The following is a 13,706-nucleotide window of genomic DNA, read 5'->3' as shown; positions in this document are numbered from 1 at the left end:
AGTCCAAGTCCCCAAAACTGGGACAAAAGTCTCCCTCGGCAGACTTTATTCTTATAAATTAAAAGTATAAACTTATTATCAGAGACTTTAATCTCGACCACTTTTAGTTTCTTTTGTAATGTGGCCCAAACACTCCTCATAACACAAAAAGACAACATAATTCAAGCGGCTAATACTTGCTAGCGCACGTTAGCTCCCGGCGCTAAATGTATTTTCTAAGATTAGAAATCCAACTTACCTTATCAGTGTCAGCCATCTTCTCTTCTCCTTTTCGTCCAGAGGAAAGTGGTAGAAAGATATCGTTTTATTTACATCATTTCTATTGTTGCAACACAGGACACAACACAGCACCATTATATCGTTGGTTTGGTAGGACACGGAAGTGACGTTTTTGGACACGATGACGTAGTTACTAGCCATCCCCATAGCATGTCGCTCTAAAAACGTCATAGTATTGCATGTCGCTCAAAAACGTCATAGTATAGCATGTCGCTCCAAAAACGTCATAGTATAGCATGTCGCTCAAAAAACGTCACAGGATAGCATGTCGCTCAAAAACGTCATAGTATAGCATGTCGCTCTAACGACGTCATAGTATAGCATGTTGCTCCAAAAAGTCACAGGATAGCATGTCGCTCAAAAACGTCATAGTATAGCATGTCGCTCTAACGACGTCATAGTATAGCATGTTTCTCCAAAAACGTCATAGTATAGCATGTTGCTCTAAAAATGTCATAGTATAGCATGTCGCTTAAAAATGTCGTAGTATAGCAAGTCATTCTAAAAACGTCATAGTATAGCATGTTTCTCTAAAAACATCATATTATAGCATGTCGCTCAAAAACGTCTTAATATAGCATGTTGCTCAAAAACGTCATAGTATAGTATGTCGTGCTAAAAATGTCATATTATAGCATGTCGTGCTAAAAACATAGTATAGCATGTTGCTCAAAAAACGCCATAGTATAGCATGTTGCTCAAAAAACGTCATAGTATAGCATGTCGCTCATAAAACATCATAATATAGTATGTCGTGCTAAAAATGTCATATTATAGCTTGTCGTTCTAAAAACGTCATAGTATAGCATGTCGCTCAAAAACATCATATTATAGCATGTCGTGCTAAAAACGTCATAGTATAGCATGTCGCTCATAAAACGTCATAATATAGCATGTTGCTCTAAAAACGTCATAGTATAGCATGTCGCTTAAAAACGTCATAGTATAGCATGTTGCTCAAAAAACGTCACAGTATAGCATGTCGCTCATAAAACGTCATAGTATAGTATGTCGTGCGAAAAATGTCATAGTATAGCATGTTGCTCAAAAAACGTCATAGTATAGCATGTCGCTCATAAAACGTCATAATATAGCATGTTGCTCTAAAAACATCATAGTATAGCATGTTGCTCAAAAACATCATAGTATAGCATGTTGCTCTAAAAACATCATAGTATAGCATGTTTCGCTAAAAATGTCATAGTATAGCATGTCGTTCTAAAAACGTCATAGTATAGCGTGTCTCTCTAAAAAAGTCATAGTAAAGCATGTCGCTCTAAAAACGTCATAGTATTGCATGTCGCTCAAAAACGTCATAGTATAGCATGTCGCTCCAAAAACGTCATAGTATAGCATGTCGCTCCAAAAACGTCATAGTATAGTATGTCGTGCTAAAAATGTCATATTATAGTATGTCGTGCTAAAAACATAGTATAGCATGTTGCTCAAAAAACGTCATAGTATAGCATGTCGCTCATAAAACGTCATAATATAGCATGTTGCTCTAAAAACGTCATAGTATAGCATGTTGCTCTAAAAACATCATAGTATAGCATGTTGCTCAAAAAACATCATAGTATAGCATGTTTCGCTAAAAACGTCATAGTATAGCATGTTGCTCTAAAAATGTCATAGTATAGCATGTCGCTTAAAAACGTCGTAGTATAGCAAGTCATTCTAAAAACGTCATAGTATAGCATGTTTCTCTAAAAACATCATATTGTAGCATGTCGCTCAAAAACGTCTTAATATAGCATGTTGCTCAAAAACGTCATAGTATAGCATGTCGCTCTAAAAACGTCATAGTATTGCATGTCGCTCAAAAACGTCATAGTATAGCATGTCGCTCCAAAAACGTCATAGTATAGCATGTCGCTCAAAAAACGTCACAGGATAGCATGTCGCTCAAAAACGTCATAGTATAGCATGTCGCTCTAACGACGTCATAGTATAGCATGTTGCTCCAAAAAGTCACAGGATAGCATGTCGCTCAAAAACGTCATAGTATAGCATGTCGCTCAAAAAACGTCACAGGATAGCATGTCGCTCAAAAACGTCATAGTATAGCATGTCGCTCTAACGACGTCATAGTATAGCATGTTTCTCCAAAAACGTCATAGTATAGCATGTTGCTCTAAAAATGTCATAGTATAGCATGTCGCTTAAAAACGTCGTAGTATAGCAAGTCATTCTAAAAACGTCATAGTATAGCATGTTTCTCTTAAAACATCATATTATAGCATGTCGCTCAAAAACGTCTTAATATAGCATGTTGCTCAAAAACGTCATAGTATAGCATGTCGCTCAAAAACGTCATAGTATAGCATGTCGCTCAAAAACGTCATAGTATAGCATGTCGCTCCAAAAACGTCATAGTATAGCATGTCGCTCAAAAAACGTCACAGGATAGCATGTCGCTCAAAAACGTCATAGTATAGCATGTCGCTCTAACGACGTCATAGTATAGCATGTTGCTCAAAAACGTCATAGTATAGCATGTCGCTCCAAAAACGTCATAGTATAGCATGTCGCTCCAAAAACGTCATAGTATAGCATGTCGCTCCAAAAACGTCACAGGATAGCATGTCGCTCAAAAACGTCATAGTATAGCATGTCGCTCTAACGACGTCATAGTATAGCATGTTGCTCTAAAAACGTCATAGTATAGCATGTTGCTGTAAAAATGTCATAGATTAGCATGTTGCTCTAAAAACGTCATAGTATAGCATGTCGCTCAAAAACGTCATAGTATAGCATGTTGCTCTAAAAATGTCATAGTATAGCATGTCGGTCAAAAATGTCATAGTATAGCATGTCGCTCAAAAACGTCATAGTATAGCATGTTGCTCCAAAAAGTCACAGGATAGCATGTCGCTCAAAAACGTCATAGTATAGCATGTCGCTCTAACGACGTCATAGTATAGCATGTTTCTCCAAAAACGTCATAGTATAGCATGTTGCTCAAAAAACGTCATAGTAGAGCATGTCACTCTTAAAATGTCATAGTATAGCATGTTGCTCTAAAAATGTCATATTATAGCATGTCGTGCTAAAAACATCATAGTATAGCATGTTGCTCTAAAAACGTCATAGTATAGCATGTCGGTCAAAAATGTCATAGTATAGCATGTCGCTCAAAAACGTCATAGTATAGCATGTTGCTCCAAAAAGTCACAGGATAGCATGTCGCTCAAAAACGTCATAGTATAGCATGTCGCTCTAACGACGTCATAGTATAGCATGTTGCTCAAAAAACGTCATAGTAGAGCATGTCACTCTTAAAATGTCATAGTATAGCATGTTGCTCTAAAAATGTCATATTATAGCATGTCGTGCTAAAAACATCATAGTATAGCATGTTGCTCTAAAAACGTCATAGTATAGCATGTCGGTCAAAAATGTCATAGTCGAGCATGTCGCTCTAAAAACGTCATAGTATTGCATGTCGCTCCAAAAACGTCATAGTATTGCATGTCGCTCACAAACGTCATAGTATAGCATGTTGCTCTAAAAATGTCATAGTATAGCATGTCGGTCAAAAATGTCATAGTCGAGCATGTCGCTCTAAAAACGTCATAGTATAGCATGTTGCTCCAAAAAGTCACAGGATAGTATGTCGCTCAAAAACGTCATAGTATAGCATGTTGCTCTAAAAACGTCATAGTATAGCATGTCGCTCAGAAACGTCATAGTATAGCATGTCGCTCTAAAAATGTCATAGTATAGCATGTCGCTCAAAAACGTCATAGTATAGCATGTCGTGCTAAAAACATCATAGTATAGCATGTTGCTCTAAAAATGTCATATTATAGCACGTCATGCTAGAAACTTCATAGTATAGCATGTTGCTCTAAAAATGTCATAGTATAGCATGTCGGTCAAAAATGTCATAGTATAGCATGTCGCTCAAAAACGTCATAGTAGAGCATGTCATTCTAAAAACGTCATAGTATAGCATGTTTCTCTAAAAACATCATATTATAGCATGTCGCTCAAAAACGTCATAGCATAGCATGTCGCTCCAAAAACGTCATAGCATAGCATGTCGCTCCAAAAACGTCATAGTATAGCATGCCGCTCTAAAAACGTCATAGTATAGCATGTAGCTCTAAAAATGTCATAGTATAGCATGTCGCTCAAAAACGTCATAGTATAGCATGTTGCTCCAAAAACGTCATAGTATAGCATGTCGTGCTAAAAACGTCATAGTATAGCATGTTGCTCAAAAAACGTCATAGTATAGCATGTCGCTCAAAAACGTCATAGTAGAGCATGTCATTCTAAAAACGTCATAGTATAGCATGTTTCTCTAAAAACATGATATTATAGCATGTCGCTCAAAAACGTCATAGCATAGCATGTCGCTCCAAAAACGTCATAGTATAGCATGCCGCTCTAAAAACGTCATAGTATAGCATGTAGCTCTAAAAATGTCATAGTATAGCATGTCGCTCAAAAACGTCATAGTATAGCATGTTGCTCTAAAAACGTCATAGTATAGCATGTCGTGCTAAAAACGTCATAGTATAGCATGTTGCTCAAAAAACGTCATAGTATAGTATGTCGCTCATAAAATGTCATATTATAGCATGTTTCTCTAAAAACATCATATTATAGCATATCGTGCTGAAAATGTCATAGTATAGCATGTATCTCATAAAACGTCATAATATAGTATGTCGCTCAAAAACGTCATAGTATAGCATGTCGCTCTAAAAACGTCATATTATAGCATGTCGTGCTAAAAATGTCACAGTATAGCATGTTGCTCAAAAAACATCATAGTATAGCATGTCGCTCTAAAACATCATAGTATAGCATGTCGTGCTAAAAACGTCATAGTATAGCATCTCGCTCTAACAACGTCATAGTATAGCATGTTGCTCTAAAAATGTCATATAATAGCATGTCGCTCAAAAACGTCATAGCATAGCATGTCGCTCAAAAACGTCTTAATATAGCATGTTGCTCAAAAACTTCATAGTATAGCATGTCGCTCAAAAACGTCATAGTATAGCATGTTGCTCTAAAAATGTCATATTATAGCATGTCGTGCTAAAAATGTCTTAGTATAGCATGTTTCTCTAAAAACATCATATTCTAGCATGTCGTGCTAAAAATGTCATAGTATAGCATGTCGCTCTAAAACATCATAGTATAGCATGTCGTGCTAAAAACGTCATAGTATAGCATGTCGCTCTAACAACGTCATAGTATAGCATGTTGCTCTAAAAATGTCATAGCATGTCGCTCAAAAACGTCTTAATATAGCATGTTGCTCAAAAACTTCATAGTATAGCATGTCGCTCAAAAACGTCATAGTATAGCATGTTGCTCTAAAAATGTCATAGTATAGCATGTTGCGCTAAAAACGTCAGAGTTTTGGTCCAGAAAACATTTTTATGTGCCGGCTGTCTGATGTAGTTGAGGAGCAACAAAATCAGTCCAAACGCTGGTTTTCACAGGGTTAGACGAGTATTTATTTGAAAGAGTAAGTTTACAACAACATAACGTGAGGGGATTAAAAACAAATAGGTGTTGGTAAAATAAAAGTAAATCAACAGAACTAAAAGTGAACTTCACTTTGACATTGATGGGCATTCCAACCAGGAACAAAGTAAAAGATAATCGATCCGAAAAAAAACCTCTTCCTGTTCACCTCTTTAAATCCAAAAACACACCACAGTTGCACCTTAAACTAAAACTACCAATGTGTTCCTGTGTTCCTTTCTGAACAGTTCAAAGGTCCCTCTATCTCCCCACACATCCACCAACCACTGGAACACATCTCCAAAGTTCTGCTGAAGCTCAGCTTCCCCTCAGAAGAAGTGCCACCAGATGAAGGAGCCTTTTGAGAAGCAGCTGGCATCGTGATTGGACGGTACTTTGGTCTGATCCAATCCACCTTCAGCTCCAGAGACGGCAGGCGGGACGAGTCAACGGAGGCCGGGTGGACGAAGGCATGCAGCTGAGTACAATCTAGAAAACAACAGAGGAGGAGAGCAGCAGCCCAGGGCCAGAACAAACAGAGTAGCATAGTATGTCTCTGAGAAAACATCATAGTATAGCCTTTGGTTCAAAAAACACCATCATATACATCATATATATTGTACAAATAACAAGTCAAAGGAAAGAGACATACATTGTAGAATTGTAGTAATTGTGGGCTGACTGATTATCAGTATTTTAGTTTTTACTGATTTACGGTAATAAATACATTTAAAAATGGTGCTACTTTGGCTCTGAACCTTTATCTATCTGTGGTCGCTCTGTCTTCTGCAGTGATTTGATTGGTTATACGGCACCAATAAAACTCCTTTAACTTAACATCTGTAAAAACAAAAATGTATCAACAAAGTTTTCTGTTACAGTTTGTGTTCTTCTAAGTTTAACTCCAAGATTTTAAATACTTTCATTTACGGCAAATGAATATCTCCTCCAAATGTCTCACTAATAATCACTATCAGCCTTAAAAACCCACAAAACACCCCTCTATACTGGACCACACTTAGTACAGTCCGGTACCCCCTTCTATAAATCTGCTTGGAATCTTCCACTTCCTGTTTGTCTTTTTTTTTTTCAACATATTTCACATTTTCTATATTTATTAACTTTTTCAATTTTTACACAAACAAAACAGCGACAATTACAATCAATTATAGTGAAAATTACTTAAATTATCACTTGGCTTACATACAATACAAACAAGCAAAAAACAAAAAAACATATTCAAAAACAACACAAGAGCAGCATAAAATGTAGTGCTTAAACCAATACCACAGTCCACATATTGTCGATCAAATTATCACCAAGTTCACAAAAAAGTATTGGGGTACATTATAATTTCAATTTATCTAAAATTGGTTTCCATCACTTCCTGTTTGTCAAAGTGGCCTTCTACCTGGACAGGTTTAGTTGGAGCTCATCAACAAACATTTTGGGTAACTGCACTTTAATATGGATGGATGACACTGAATTAGAGTCTGTTTTAATGAGACTGAGTTCAGATGTGTAGCTCTGTCATTAAATAGGAAATTATTTGTCAGAATTCACAGAGAAAAGTCTGAAATGTTTGCTAGGTTAGCGTCCCACATGTTGGCTCAGCTAAAGCTAACTCTCTGCAACTTCTGGATCTCTTGAGTTGCTTGTTGTTCAAATATCTTGCTCGAGGTGCTGAAGCTCAGAAAGTCTGAGATGTTTGTTCAAAATCAGCTCATTCTCAAGTCTGATCTGAACTGTCCTCTTTTGTTTAAACTTTCCCTAACCTTAGGAGTTAATGACAGAGCAGCACATCCAGTCTCATTTATGTAGAGGTTAAACTTCAGTGTCATTCATTGATGTTAAAGTGCAGTTTTTCACACGTTTGTTGCTCATGCTCCCAACCAAACTAGTCCAGGTGGAAGACGATGTGAAGAGAAGCTCCAGAGGATGAATATCACACATTTACGTTGGACATAAAAGTCCTTTAATTAGACATTGTCATGCAAAAGTTGGATTTCCCTTTAATGATGTTAAAATCTTTGAGTGTTTTGTTGATGTTGGTTTCTAAATGTTTTCTGACACTCGGCCCCAAACATTAAAACCTTCTATGGCTCACAAGCTGCAACAATTCACACATTATCAACTAACTTTGTGACTAAACTAAAATAAAAAGTGAAAAACTGTCTGATTCCTGCATCATGAATGTAAATCTTTTAGATTTTTATGACAGTAAAGTGACTAAATTTGGGTTTGACATTTTATAAACCAAAACAAGAAATGAATTAGTGGAGAAAACAATCAACAGATTAATGGACAAAGAAAATGTGTTTTCCAACATATATGGCTGAATTCCTCCAACATTACAAGATACATACAATTTAAATTAAATTTTATTTATATAACACCAATTATAAGTCAAATTGTCTCAAAACGCTTTATTTTTATATATTTTTTGTCATGTTTAAAATATGAAAAAGTAAGAAATTTAAACCTCTTGACTAATCCAATTTATTATTTGGTTTTTAAGAGATGAATTGACAACTAAAATAACTTTCTCCACTAAAAAACTAATAAACATGAGGTCAAACAGAAGGAACAGTTTTAAATCCTGCAGTCCCACGACGACAAGAATAAAGTTTGTGAACAAAAACTAAATCTGCTGGTGGATTCCATTAAAGTCCTAATAAATGATCATAAAGTGTGATACTAAAGGTTTGTGGTGATAAAAATCTCAAAGTAAAGATATCAAGTTGAACATCTGGATGGAGGCTGATAAAAGTTGACCTCCCTTCATTTCTCTGGAGCGACTCCATGGATTTTAGGGATGCTGGTTAAAGACCTGCTCTTCTAGTCGTCTTCCTTCTAGTCGCTGTAAAAAAGTTACTCCATCCTCACCGACTTCAACACCTCTTCATGACAAGTTCTTCTGCCTCCGACCTGGTGGAAACTCCAGAAACTCGGGAAACTCGTCGAGACTCAAAAAACTCATCGGGCGGGGGAAGGGGTGGTGGGCAGTGGGGGAGTAGAGGGGGGAGACCGCCACCCACCTCCCCTCCTACTCTCCACCCTGACTCCACCCAGACTCCGCCTTGGCTCCGCCCATGTGGTCACATTATTAGGAACAGAAACTATGATGTCAAAGGGACGACGAATTTACTTTTTATTATCTGCTCTGTAGCTCAGTGACTTAAGGGTTTTCCTATGGAGCTACAGGTCACTGGTTCAAGACCAGACCCTTCTTAAATTTTCTGAAAAACTTTGACAAAGAAAGGAAGAAAAACACCAGTGGTGAATCTTGATCCTGCTACCTTCCACTTGGTAGTCTCTCTTCTTACCTCCTGAGCTACTCACTCAGATACTAATTCTCCTTTTTTTTTGCACATTTATCATCTATTTTTTGTCATTTTCGAGTTTTTTTTAACTCGAGTCTTGACTCGACCGTTTTTCTCAGGAGGTTGGACTTCAGCCTTTGTGCTGAAGAGTTGAACCCTCAGTTCCAAAACTTTCCAAAGCCTCCAGACCTCCTGAGTCCTCAGGACCTGAGCTTTCACACAGTCTGAGGGCTGAAATTTTCTCAGTCCCACAGTAGAGCTCTGTTAGATTTAACTTTCAGACAGTCCAAGGACTGATATCTTCTCAGTTCCTGAGTAGTTCTGTGTTAGTTTGAACCTTTTGACAGTCTGAGGACTGAAGTTTTAAAAGTTTCTCAGTACTTTCCTGTTAGTTTGAGTTTTCTGGTTAACAGGAGCCTTAAAACTTGTGACCATGAGTCTTGATTTCACATTTAGATCATCCATCTGAGTTCTTCTCAGACCTTCACCTGTGGGTTCTTTAGAAATCCTGAACAAACTTTGATTCTCTTCACTGAACAATAAAGTTTGTGGAGATCAGAAGGTAACATTAGTTTGATCGATGCCTTCAACTACTAGTAGACTTTATCTGGAAAGCAGTTTTCTGAAATGAGCTCTTAGTAAATCTGTCCACAGTCAAACCAAGAACACAGAAAGAGGAAATGTTTGAAGAAACAACTTGATGTTTTCATTTCAGACTAGAAAACGCTTAAAGACCTTTCTCTGTTTTTGCTCTTTTTGATCGTTTTATCGTCTCTTCTGTTTAATTTGATCTTCTAAAGTCTAACTGGTGTCTTTTCAAATGTTTTGTCTTTAGTTTGATTCTTCTTAAATGTTTAGTTTTGCTCTTTCCTCACATTTTATTCTTTTCTAATGTCTGATTTGACTTCAAAATGTTTTGTCTTTTTAATGTTTGTTTTTTCAAATGTTTTATCAGCTTGTTTGAAATATTTCCTTTTCTTTCCCAGTGTTTAATTTTTCAATGAAATCTTTAAGTTTTTTTTAAATGTTTTACTAACTTTTAATGTTTAATTTTCTTTTTAAATGCTTCATTGCATTTTCTGTTTAATATTTAAAGTTTTATTGTCTTTAAGATTGAATTTTTGAATTAAACATTTATTTTTTTAATTAAATGTCTTTTTAAAGGTTTAATAATCTAATTAAATGTGTAGTTTTTTTAAATGTTTGATTATCTAAAACATTTAATCTTTAATGTATCTGTTTAAAAAGGTTTAATTTCATAATTATGTTTTGTATCTTCTGTTTAATTATCTAATTCAATATTTAGTCTATTATACATTACTTTAATGTAGTTTATTTCTTTAATCCTTTTTTCTGTCAAGATTTTAACCCCAACCTTAAAAATGAAACAAACCTTTAAATCACAATAAAAATACTTCTGTTGTCACAATCATGAGTTAGTCAGTTATTCAGTTTATCAGTTCAACTTTATTTCTTTAGCACCTTTCACACAAATGACAAAACTCAAGCAAATCATAAAACTATGATTAACACTCAAAAACATTAAAAAAAAAAGATTAAACATGGTAATCAAATCTGTTGTGTTCAGGGGATGGAGGGAGTTTATTGAAGTCTTGAAGTCTTGGGCTCACACCGTAAATCATTTAAAATAGAAACTTGATATTCAGTCTATGGAAACTGCAGAGCAACAGAAGAACCAACAAGATCTCCTGTCTTCTCCTTTAATGAGTCGACTCTTCTGGTGCTTTCAGACCAAAGAACTACAGACTCTTCACAACCTGCTCAAACTCTTGGTACAGGACCTCACCACACGGGTCAACAAGGTTTCCTTCTCATTTCTACTCTGAAGCTCACCTTCTCCTGCTCAAACTGCTGACAAATGTTTCTGCTGCTCTACAGTCTGGTCTCCAGAACTTCCTAAAAACTCTAAGTCTCTTCTGCAGGTTGCTTTGTAGAACTGTTCCAGAAAACCTCACTAAACCACATGGAGGGGCCTCAAGATAGTCGTCCAAATGAAACCGTACAAAAACCAAACTAGCACAACCCAAACGCTAAAGTCTCCTGCAGCCTACCAGAGAAGCTCTTTAAACAGAGAATCAGGACAGGAACTCTTACCTTCTGGACAACCAACGTTGGTTCACAAACAAGAATACAGAATGTGTCTGACCAAAAACCTCTAAAGACTCACTACAGCCAAGATAAAGACACAACTCAGCTGCACCAAATCCACTAATCACTGCACACATTAGCACCATGTGCTAACTGTGGCTAAAGAACCACATTTACCAAGACAACTATCCAGTACAAAGCCCTTAAACACACCAAGAAACACATTAAAGAAGATTTTACTGCTGGAAGCTGCAAGCCAACACCCAAAGAACAAACTAAAGCAACAGAACCAAACCCGGTTCAGTGAAGAGAAGCAGAGGAAATGTTTGACTGCAGACATAAAGTAGGAAGACACTGAGCTGCTCAGGTGTTCCTGATGACACCAAGCAGCCACCTGGACAGCCAATAGGAACACAGCTTACTGGAAGTCCAGAGGGCTGGCTTAGTGAAGGAAATTTAGTTTAAAGTTGAAGCAGAAAGTTAACAGAGAAAGTTGAAAACCACCTTCTGATACCTGAAGTCTCTGAGTTTTCACACAAAGAACGCCTGAGCATGTTACTGAACCAGCCGTGGAATTAATAAAAATCTGTAAATGGATATGATTTTCTCTGATGGGACCACTAAAACTGCATACAATAAAGTAAATCTCTTCTGCTCTGCACACATACTACACTTCTGTATAACTCTGGATGTCAGAGTAAAGGCAGACAGATCCACCGATCAGCCACAACATTCTGACCTCTGACAGCTGAAGAGAACAACAGCCATCATCTGGTTCTAATGCAACGTTCTGCTGGGAAACCTTGACGTTCATGTGGATGTTTGACATGTACCACCACCTAAATGCTGCAGGACAAACAACCCCCTCGTCTCCATGGCAACAGCAGTCCTTGATGCCGGTTATCACCCTCAGCAGGACAAACTAAAACTGCTCAGGAGTGGTCCGAAGAACACGACAGAGCTCAGCTGTTCACCTGGGTTCCACACTCCCCATATCCAGATCTGATGCAGCATCTGTGGGATGGTCCAGGATCAGCCTGGTCTAGGTAGGACCCACAGAATCCATAGGACATCCTCAGAGGTTCTGATGAACCACTGGGTCAGAGGAGTTTTAGCAGCATAAAGAGACCAACACAGTATTAGTCAGGTGGTCAGAATGTTAGACTGTTACATTGTCATGCAGATTATATGATCAGTAAATGTTACCATTAATTATAACTTCCACGTTGATCAGAAAAAAACTAAACTATCTGTTCATTCTGAAACTGTGGGTTAAACCTCAAAACACAGACCTTAACAGTAGTTTGTTTAAAGCAGAACACCAGCCGGGTTTCACTAAAGAAGCTTTCAGAGCAACAATTAAATAACAGTTTTGTTCTCATTAAGTTCACAGAGTCAGCCAAAATAATGTAGTATTTCTATACATATAGATACCTCTTTCTAAATTTGATCAAATCACAATAAGTGTGTCCTGTTGTACGATGTTTTCCCAACAGATGGCGCTACCCTCATGAATGGAGCATCAACAGGTGACGTCTACAACAGAACAGAAATGTCTGGAAGCCACTGGCCTCCACTCTGAGCTCCTCTTGTAATTGTAGAGGCCAAAGATAACTTTTATTAATCTGATGATGTCTGAATACATTTGGTATTGAAATATTTATACAAGTTTTTCTTTTCCTGATGTGTGTAAATATTATTTTGGCTGACTCTGACAGGTCACCAGGCAACATCTTTTTCTAATAATGACAAACATACCTGCTTTCTACAGCAGTGATTTTCCTCATGTGCAGGTAAAGATGTGTGAGGAGCTTAGAGATGACAGGAGCAGGAGTCATCCTCACTAATTCAGCTTCCACCTAGAAACAGAAAGACCACAAACACACTGATAGACTCTCAAATGTTCAGTCTCACAGCCTCAAAACATCTGTTTAGGAAGTGTTGCTTCTAAATTCTGCTGAAAGAAGACATTCTCTTACAAGGTTGTGTAAAAAAAGCAGCCTGTCCTGTGAGCTACTGAGAAATCTTCCTGAACAAAGCTTCAACGTGTAAATCGGCTCAACAAAAACTAAAGCCTCAGTCAGAGATAACAGGTATCACAAATTATAAACAACTTTCTTTGTTAACTCAGACTTTCTGCTGCAACGTCACATAAAAACAGGAGTTTAACTCGTCAGGTGACTGAAAATGAACGGCTTGTGCAGTTCTAGATCCAAAAATAGGATGTTTCAACTCATGTTTTACTACAAATACATGCAGTAATAAATAGATACAATGGCTGGTTGTTAGTTTATTCACTATTAATGTCACTTTATTTACTGGACTGAACTTGAGCAGTGGAAGAGAGAAGGAATTAAATTAAATTATGAAGATTCAGAGGGGCAATGTTGCACAATGTTAAGTTAAGCGTGGTTTAATTCAAACCAGCTGAATGTTAAACTTCAGTGCAGCTGAACGGGTTTCAGTAGACCTTAAAGTAAAATAACTTTTTTAAAAGCTGAACTA

The sequence above is a fragment of the Acanthochromis polyacanthus genome, chromosome 5, assembly GCF_021347895.1.
Source record: "Acanthochromis polyacanthus isolate Apoly-LR-REF ecotype Palm Island chromosome 5, KAUST_Apoly_ChrSc, whole genome shotgun sequence".
Taxonomy (NCBI): Eukaryota; Metazoa; Chordata; class Actinopteri; family Pomacentridae; genus Acanthochromis; species Acanthochromis polyacanthus.
The sequence above is the reverse complement of the archived record's forward strand: the minus strand, read 5'-3'. Positions refer to the sequence as shown.